Consider the following 8,295-nt stretch of genomic DNA (forward strand, 5'->3'; position numbering starts at 1 on the left):
TACTTACAATAGAGTTGGGAGCTGTGAGTCTAGTGATTTACTGTTTAACCAGAGCCCCACACATCACCTTTCGGGGGGGGGGGGGGGAGAAGAGGGAGGGCACGGGATAGCGGGAGCTAGACTGACCCTACCTTAACAAGTAGCCGGCAAACAAACTATCAATTTCAGGGAGGGGGAGAAAAGGCGGGAAAAACGGGAGCGTGACTTACCCTACCTTAACTAGTAGCCGGCAGACAAACTATCAATTTCAGGGAGGGGGAGAAAAGGCGGGAAAAACGGGAGATTGACTTACCCTACCTTAACTAGAAGCCGGCAGTGAAACTACTGATACTATATATATTCCCTCTACACCTATCTATTGAACTTTTCCCTCACACCTGGTCACAGACCGGGCCGTGGGGGCGTTGACCCCCGGAACTCTCTCCAGGTAAACTCTAGGTACCCCCTCCCTCCAACCTTTCCTTGGCCGATTCCTACCATTCCATTCTCTCTACATGTCCGAACCACCTCAGCAACCCCTCCTCAGCACCTCCTCCTAATTTCCAAACTACAAATTCTCTGCATTATATTCACATCACACATTGCCCTCAGACATGACATCTCCACTGCCTCCAGCCTTCTCCTCATTGCAACATTCACCACCCATGCTTCACACCCATATAGGAGTGTTGGTATAACTATGCTCTCATACATTCCCCTCTTTGCTTCCACAGACATAGTTTTGTCTCCACAGACTCCTCAGAGCACCACTCACCCTTTTCTCCTCATTAATTCTATGAGTCACCTCATCCAGTAGTGTACTATATATTGTAATACAGCCTGTCCTCACTTAATGATGGGGTTCCATTTCTATGACCATGACAGTAAAAGAATTAGTCGCTAAGTGAAGAGCATACTGTAATGGTAGTGGGTTTGTGCTGACCATCTTTGATACTGTTTTAATGTCACCTTTGCACCATTTTCAATATTTCTGGTATATTTTTAAATGTTTATACAGCAGTGTACAGAATATTGTAATAAACAGAAAAGATAAAATCAGCTCAAATATACATTACTCAGTTATGCATACTGGTCAGAAGACCTCTCGTAAGACTGAGTCATTGGTAAACGAGTACGTTGCTAAGTGAGGAGAGGCTGTAAACAGAATAGAGGAAATCAGCTCTAGTATACATTATTTAGGTATGCATATTGGTCAATTAGACACATGTGCAACACTTGAGTATCTTTAATGAGGAAACGTTTTGCCACAGTGGCTTCATCAGTCCAAACAAAGGAGAATGATGAAGAACAGGAGGAGTTTGAGGTAATCAGTCCCTCAGCCTTGAGTCAAATGTGATACCACCTACGACTGCTGCACCTCACCTGTCTACAGTATGTAAGCCACTTCTTCGCACATATGCTGTATTCTTTTCAAGATTGATGGACTGATTACATCAACTCAAGGCTTAGGGACTGATTACCTCAAACTACTCCTGTTCTTCACCATTCTCCTTTGTATGGACTGATGAAGCCACTGTGTGGCAAAATGTTTCCTCATTAAAAATACCCAAGTGTTGCACATGTGGCTAATTTATCAAGTTGTTGGTTCTCTGAACCATTCATCTACATGCACATTGGTCAGAGAGCCCGTCGTAAGTCAGAGTCATCTGTAAACGAGTATATCACTAAGTGAGGAGAGGCTGTATATGACGGTATACAGCAAAGCCTCGATTAGTACAAATTTGAATAGTACAAAACTCAATTTAATATGAATCACAAAATACCAGACCTCATTTAATACAAGTTAAAATTCAGTTAGTACAAGTTTACTGCCCACCCTGCTTGCCCAGTCATCAGTATGGCTCTGCCTGTTGTCACATGAAAACTTGCCATAGCATATCCTATACTCGTTTATAATACTACATTTTAAATTTTGACAAGCCGCTTTTAGTAAATATCGACGAACAGAAGACTACTTATAATGCACATAATGCAAGTGTAAAAATGAGGAGTCGTGTTGAAAAAGAAAAACACGGTACAGGTGGGGATTGAACCCATGGCGAGTGAACCGTAAAACTCCAGACCGACACATTAGCCAGTGGCTAACGCGTTGGTCTGGAGTTTTACAACTCACTGCAAGTTCAGTCCCCACCCATACCGTGGCTTGTTTACAATAGTGTCATTATGATTTTGAGAGTCATGGGTCTTGCTATTACATTAGAACAAAAAAAATTTGTAATAAAGAGACATGCACGCAGTAATATCAGCTCTAAAATAGGCCGAGATGTTGAAATATATGAATCTACAGTACATAATATAAAACATACAGATGAAAGAAAAGAATAAGGTACAGTTGAATGAGCTTCTTGTGGTTTGCAAACAAATACTAGAAACAGAAGCATTACAATGATAGAAATGGAGTCTCTCTCATCAAACAAAAGCTTCGAGTCTCTTTTTGGGAGTGAAAGAAAACAGAGTTCATGAGGAAACTGGAGAAACTTTTACTGCAAGTAAAGGTTAGTTTCACTGGTTTAGAATTTGAATTCAATTACATAATGTTAAAATTACTGGCGAGTCTGCCAGTGCAGATATAGAAGCTGCTGCAAATGCAAGCTGTTGTTGAAGAAATAACAGATATTGAAAGGCGGCATGATTTCCATGAGCTGGACACGACAAATGCCAGTGACTTGCTTGAATCACACTGGCAAGAAATTACTGATGGAGACCTTCTTAATTTAGATCAATTACCATACTTTGTTTTATAATAGCTTCAAATAGCACAAACTCCATTAACGTGATTCTTTAGCGATATTCATTATTTGTACTAATCGTGACTTGCTGTAATGTTAATACAGTGGAACCTCAAATATCGAACTTAATCCGTTCCAGGAGTTAGTTCTAAATTCGAAAAGTCTGAAAAGCGAAGCAATATTTCCCATAAGAAATAATGGAAATACAATTAATCTGTTCCAGAAACCCAAAAATATTCACAAAAAAAATACATTTTATAGAGATTAATTATAGTTTTACATACACACAACAAATATAGTGTTCAATTATGTATTAGTAAATTTAAGTAAACATATAAAATAACATTTTACTTACCTTTATTGAAGATTGGTGATGGCATCTGGAAGATAGGGAGGAGGAGAGAGGGAGTTGGGGTTAGTGTTTGGAAGGAGAATCCCCCTCCATGAGGACTTCAGGTAACAAAGCCCTCTCTGGGGTTACTTCCTTTCTCTGTCTTTGAATGCCACTAGGATCAGCTTGAGAGTCACTGGACCCCTGTCTCACAAAATAACTGTCCACAGTCCTCTGTTTCTGGTGCCTCTATGATTTTCCTAAAATGGGACATAGTTCTGTCACTGAACTTGTTGCAAAGATGGCTTGTTTCAGCTTGCTCAGGGTGGTACTTCTCCACAAACATTTGGACATCATTCCACTTCTGTATTAGTTCCTTCTTCACATCTATGGTGTTTCTCACTTTCTAGACCACAAGGGTACCATAACAAGTTTCTTTGGGCCCATTGTAGCTTATTTCACAGTCCCACAAGTACTAAACACAATGAAATAATCATAAAATGTTTGAATGGGAGCGCAAGTTAGTGTTCACTCAAGCATCAACAAAATCAGACTGGTTCACGGCGCCTACATGGGGACGCGGACAGAGCGGGCTGAAGGACAGGTCCGGTACCCGGCGGTTCGAAAATAGGGGCAAGTTCGATAATAGAGGCAAAGTGGGTTCGAAAAAAGAGTTCTGTTTTCGAAGAGTTCGATAAGCGATACATTCGAAATTTGAGGTTCCACTGTAATTCAATCTTAATAAGAAATGTAAATTTAAAATCTATGGTTCTTGACCAGTCTCCACCAAAATGGATGAGAACTCTCATTACTTGCATAAAATGAGCATACACAGTAAATATGAATGCATTTGGCAAAAAACTAACAAAAATATTTTTTTACAATTCAATTATCAAACTGAACTAACAGAAATGGAAAAAGAGGTAGAATTGCCATGAAAGGTGAACCTTCGGAGCAAAAGCTGGAAATAGATAAAAAGAGTGAATTGCATACAGGTGGCAACACAATAGGTGGAGGGGCAAAAGGTGGTGGTCTACTGTATATTACTGTCAGGATCACGTCACGTTTACATAAATGACCTACCAAGTGCATCGCAACTACTCAAACCTACACTATTTGCAGAAGACACTACATATGTCTTCTCTCACCCAAGCCCAGTCATGCTAGCCAATACTGTGAATACCGAATTACAGAAAATATCTACCTGGATGATGATTAACAAACTTACTCTCAACATTGACAAAACCTACTTCATTCAGTTTGGTAACAGAGCTACAGATGTCCCTCTTAACATAATGATAAACGGATCACCTATCACAAAGCTCACAGACGTTAAATTCTTAGGAATCCACCTTGATAACAGACTCAAATTTCAAACACATATACAACAAATTTCCAAGAAAATTTCCAAGACCGTAGGCATACTATCGAAGATACGGTACTATGTTCCACAGTCAGCCCTCCTGGCCCTATATCACTCACTTATTTACCCCTATCTTACCTATGGAATTTGTGCATGGGGCTCAACAACAATAAACCATCTCAAACCATTAATTACCCAACAAAAGGCTGCAGTCAGAATGATAACAAATTCCCACTACAGGCAGCACACTCCACCAATATTCAAAACTCTAAACCTACTCACCGTACAAAACATCCATATTTATTACTGCACCTACTACATACATAGAACACTTAACTTGGATATAAACCCTCCCCTCAAACGTCTCCTTACCAACCTCAACAGAACACATGACCATAACACAAGGCACAGATCACTCTTTGATGTTCCTCGTGTCCATCTCACACTATGCAAAAACTCAATGCACATAAAAGGCCCAAAAATATGGAATTCATTACCTGTAAATGTAAAAGAAACACTGTCCGTTTATAAATTCAAGTCTCTTCTTAACCCTTTGGGGGTTTCGGCCGTACTAGTACGGCTTACGCACCAGGGTTTTTGACGTACTAGTATGCATAAATTCTAGCGCCCTCAAATCTAGCAAGAGAAAGCTGGTAGGCCTACATATGAAAGAATGGGTCTATGTGGTTAGTGTGCGCAGTATAAAAAAAAATCCTGCAGCACACAGTGCGTAATGAAAAAAAAAAAAACTTTGATCGTGTTTTTGGTTTAAAACAGTGACTTTGCACTGTATTTTTGTATGGTATTTATTGTTCTATTCTAGTTTTCCTGGTCTCATTGTATAGAATGGTGGCCTGGTGGCTAAAGCTCCCGCTTCACACACGGAGGGCCCGGGTTCGATTCCCGACGGGTGGAAACATTTCGACACGTTTCCTTACACCTGTTGTCCTGTTCACCTAGCAGCAAATAGGTACCTGGGTGTTAGTCGACTGGTGTGGGTCGCATCCTGGGGGACAAGATTAAGGACCCCAATGGAAATAAGTTAGACAGTCCTCGATGACGCACTGACTTTCTTGGGTTATCCTGGGTGGCTAACCCTCCGGGGTTAAAAATCCGAACGAAATCTTATCTTATCTTATCTTGACCTTATTTTCTAAGGGATATCACTTTAAATATGAAGCAGTGCAAAACTTCTTTAAAGAACAAGAGAGGCACTTTAAAATATAAAAGTATATACTACAGCAATGAAACAAATAAAAATATAAAAATGAGGGTAGGAGTGGCACTATTAACTGAACAAAGTCTAATAAGACAAGATTTTGTTTGAATTTTTAACTCCAGAGGGTTAGCCACCCAGGATAACCCAAGAAAATCAGTGCATCATTGAGGGACTGTCTGTCTTATTCCAATATTATCCCACAGGATGCGACCCACACCAGTCGACTAACGCTTGGGTACGTACTTGCTAAGTGAATGGGACAACAGGTGTAAGGAAACACCCAATGTTTCCACCCATGCCGAAGATCAAATCATGGACACTCAGTGTGTGAAGGAACAGCACTGCATACAAGGCCACAGGCCACAGTAAATTAAGTAAAGGGGACATAGCACTGCATGTGGACTTTACTGTGTAAGTTCTGAAAGCTATTCAAACTGTGACAGGCCTGCATTACTAAGGAATTTAGCTACTTCATGTTCAAATGTTATTTCATACAAGTGACCTGCCGGTTTTTTGAACTATGATTTTGTCCTCACAGACAAAATGCTGGTGGTTGTTGTGTTCTTACAGGTGTTTTCTTAGGCTATAAAACAAAGAATATGGTGCTTAACACAAGAGAAGCTGGCCCAGTACATAACCTCAACACAATAAAAGCTCAATACATACCCACAACACAAGAGCTCATCAGATATATAACCTCAACACAAGAGAAAGCAACCAAATAAATAACAAGAGCAGCTTAACCAATGCACAGCCTTAGCACAAGAGCTCACCCAATACAATAATGAGAGCTCACCAAATACAATAATGAGAGCTCACCAAATACAATAATGAAGTCAACCAATACAGTAACAAGAGGTTACCCAATACTGACCTTAATACAGGAGAAATTCACCCAATATATACGAAAGCTGACCCAGCATATATATTAAACATGCAATAAATAACAATATATCACAAGGACCCCCACTGGAAATAAGTAACTTTGTATGACTATTTTTTTGGCTTAACCTGGGTGATCTACACACCTGTTACCATATATGATAATTGTACTTATGAACACCTGTACCCAAATTAACTTAGTCCCGAGACTGTCGAGTGAGCTGTGTGGAGTGAGCTGTGTGGAGTGAGCTGTGTGGTGTGAGCTGTGTGGAGTGAGCTGTGTGGAGTGAGCTGTGTGGTGTGAGCTGTGTGGAGTGAGCTGTGTGGAGTGAGCTGTGGAGTGAGCTGTGTGGAGTGAGCTGTGTGGAGTGAGCTGTGTGGAGTGAGCTGTGGAGTGAGCTGTGTGGAGTGAGCTGTGTGGAGTGAGCTGTGTGGAGTGAGCTGTGTGGAGTGAGCTGTGTGGAGTGAGCTGTGGAGTGAGCTGTGTGGAGTGAGCTGTGTGGAGTGAACTGTGTGGAGTGAGCTGTGTGGAGTGAGCTGTGTGGAGTGAGCTGTGTGGAGTGAGCTGTGTGGAGTGAACTGTGTGGAGTGAGCTGTGTGGAGTGAGCTGTGTGAACTGTGTGGAGTGAGCTGTGTGGAGTGAGCTGTGTGCAGTGAACTGTGTGGAGTGAGCTGTGTGGAGTGAGCTGTGTGGAGTGAGCTGTGTGGAGTGAGCTGTGTGGAGTGAGCTGTGTGGAGTGAGCTGTGTCAAGACTGACAGCAAGTCAGTGTTGGTCCTCACTGGTTGCTGTCTTCCTTGTGTCTCCCCATGATGCAAAGAACCTCATTCAGCTCCTATCAATGATCTAGACCTGCGCTGTCAGTATCCCGGGCCAGAAGCTGTGAACAACCCTTGTAACAACTGAAGCTGCTGCTGCTGCTAATACTGTTGCTGTCAGTGTTTACACACAACAGCTGACGCCGCCCTGCACCTGAGATGCCAAATGATATTTACAAATTGCTAAATGACAATAATTCTGGAAAATTGCATTTACTTGGATGCATAATTATATACATAACAGTAAATGAACAATGATAACTATTATTTATCAGTTAGACAAGTAGGAATTTGGGACACTTAGGTCGCAAAAAATGTCCCCCTTCGATACCTACCACTGTCATATCCACAAGTTGCTCTGGACCTATTAATTAAATGAAATGTACATACACCAGGAATGCTGGTAAATATATAAATTTGTGGACTGTATATTAAAAATAATAAATGGTTATATATATATACACAATTACCTGGAGTTTACCTGGAGAGAGTTCCGGGGGTCAACGCCCCCGCGGCCCGGTCTGTGACCAGGCCTCCTGGTGGATCAGAGCCTGATCAACCAGGCTGTTGCTGCTGGCTGCACGCAAACCAACGTACGAGCCACAGCCCGGCTGATCAGGAACTGACTTTAGGTGCTTGTCCAGTGCCAGCTTGAAGACTGCCAGGGGTCTGTTGGTAATCCCCCTTATGTGTGCTGGGAGGCAGTTGAACAGTCTCGGGCCCCTGACACTTATTGTATGGTCTCTTAACGTGCTAGTGACACCCCTGCTTTTCATTGGGGGGATGGTGCATCGTCTGCCCAGTCTTTTGCTTTCGTAGTGAGTGATTTTCGTGTGCAAGTTCGGTACTAGTCCCTCTAGGATTTTCCAGGTGTATATAATCATGTATCTCTCCCTCCTGCGTTCCAGGGAATACAGGTTTAGGAACCTCAAGCGCTCCCAATAATTGAGGTGT

The 8,295-nt window shown here is 41.8% G+C and overlaps 1 protein-coding gene across 4 annotated transcripts in view; it reads right to left on the minus strand.

The window, feature by feature from the left end:
- Positions 1-7,492, minus strand: part of LOC128687706 (zinc finger protein 271-like) — a 47,784-nt gene extending 40,292 nt beyond the window's left edge. For 2 of the 4 annotated variants that reach the window (XM_070079931.1, XM_070079929.1), the window contains exon 1: positions 7,306-7,465. The gene's annotated coding sequence lies outside the window, so the exon portion shown is untranslated. Of the gene's footprint in view, positions 1-7,305 lie in introns of all 4 variants that reach the window. The other 2 variants (XM_070079928.1, XM_070079930.1) reach the window with 2 other exon arrangements.
- Positions 7,493-8,295: the final 803 nt, after the last annotated feature.

Source organism: Cherax quadricarinatus, unplaced genomic scaffold (assembly GCF_038502225.1).
Source record: "Cherax quadricarinatus isolate ZL_2023a unplaced genomic scaffold, ASM3850222v1 Contig45, whole genome shotgun sequence".
NCBI lineage: Eukaryota > Metazoa > Arthropoda > Malacostraca > Decapoda > Parastacidae > Cherax > Cherax quadricarinatus.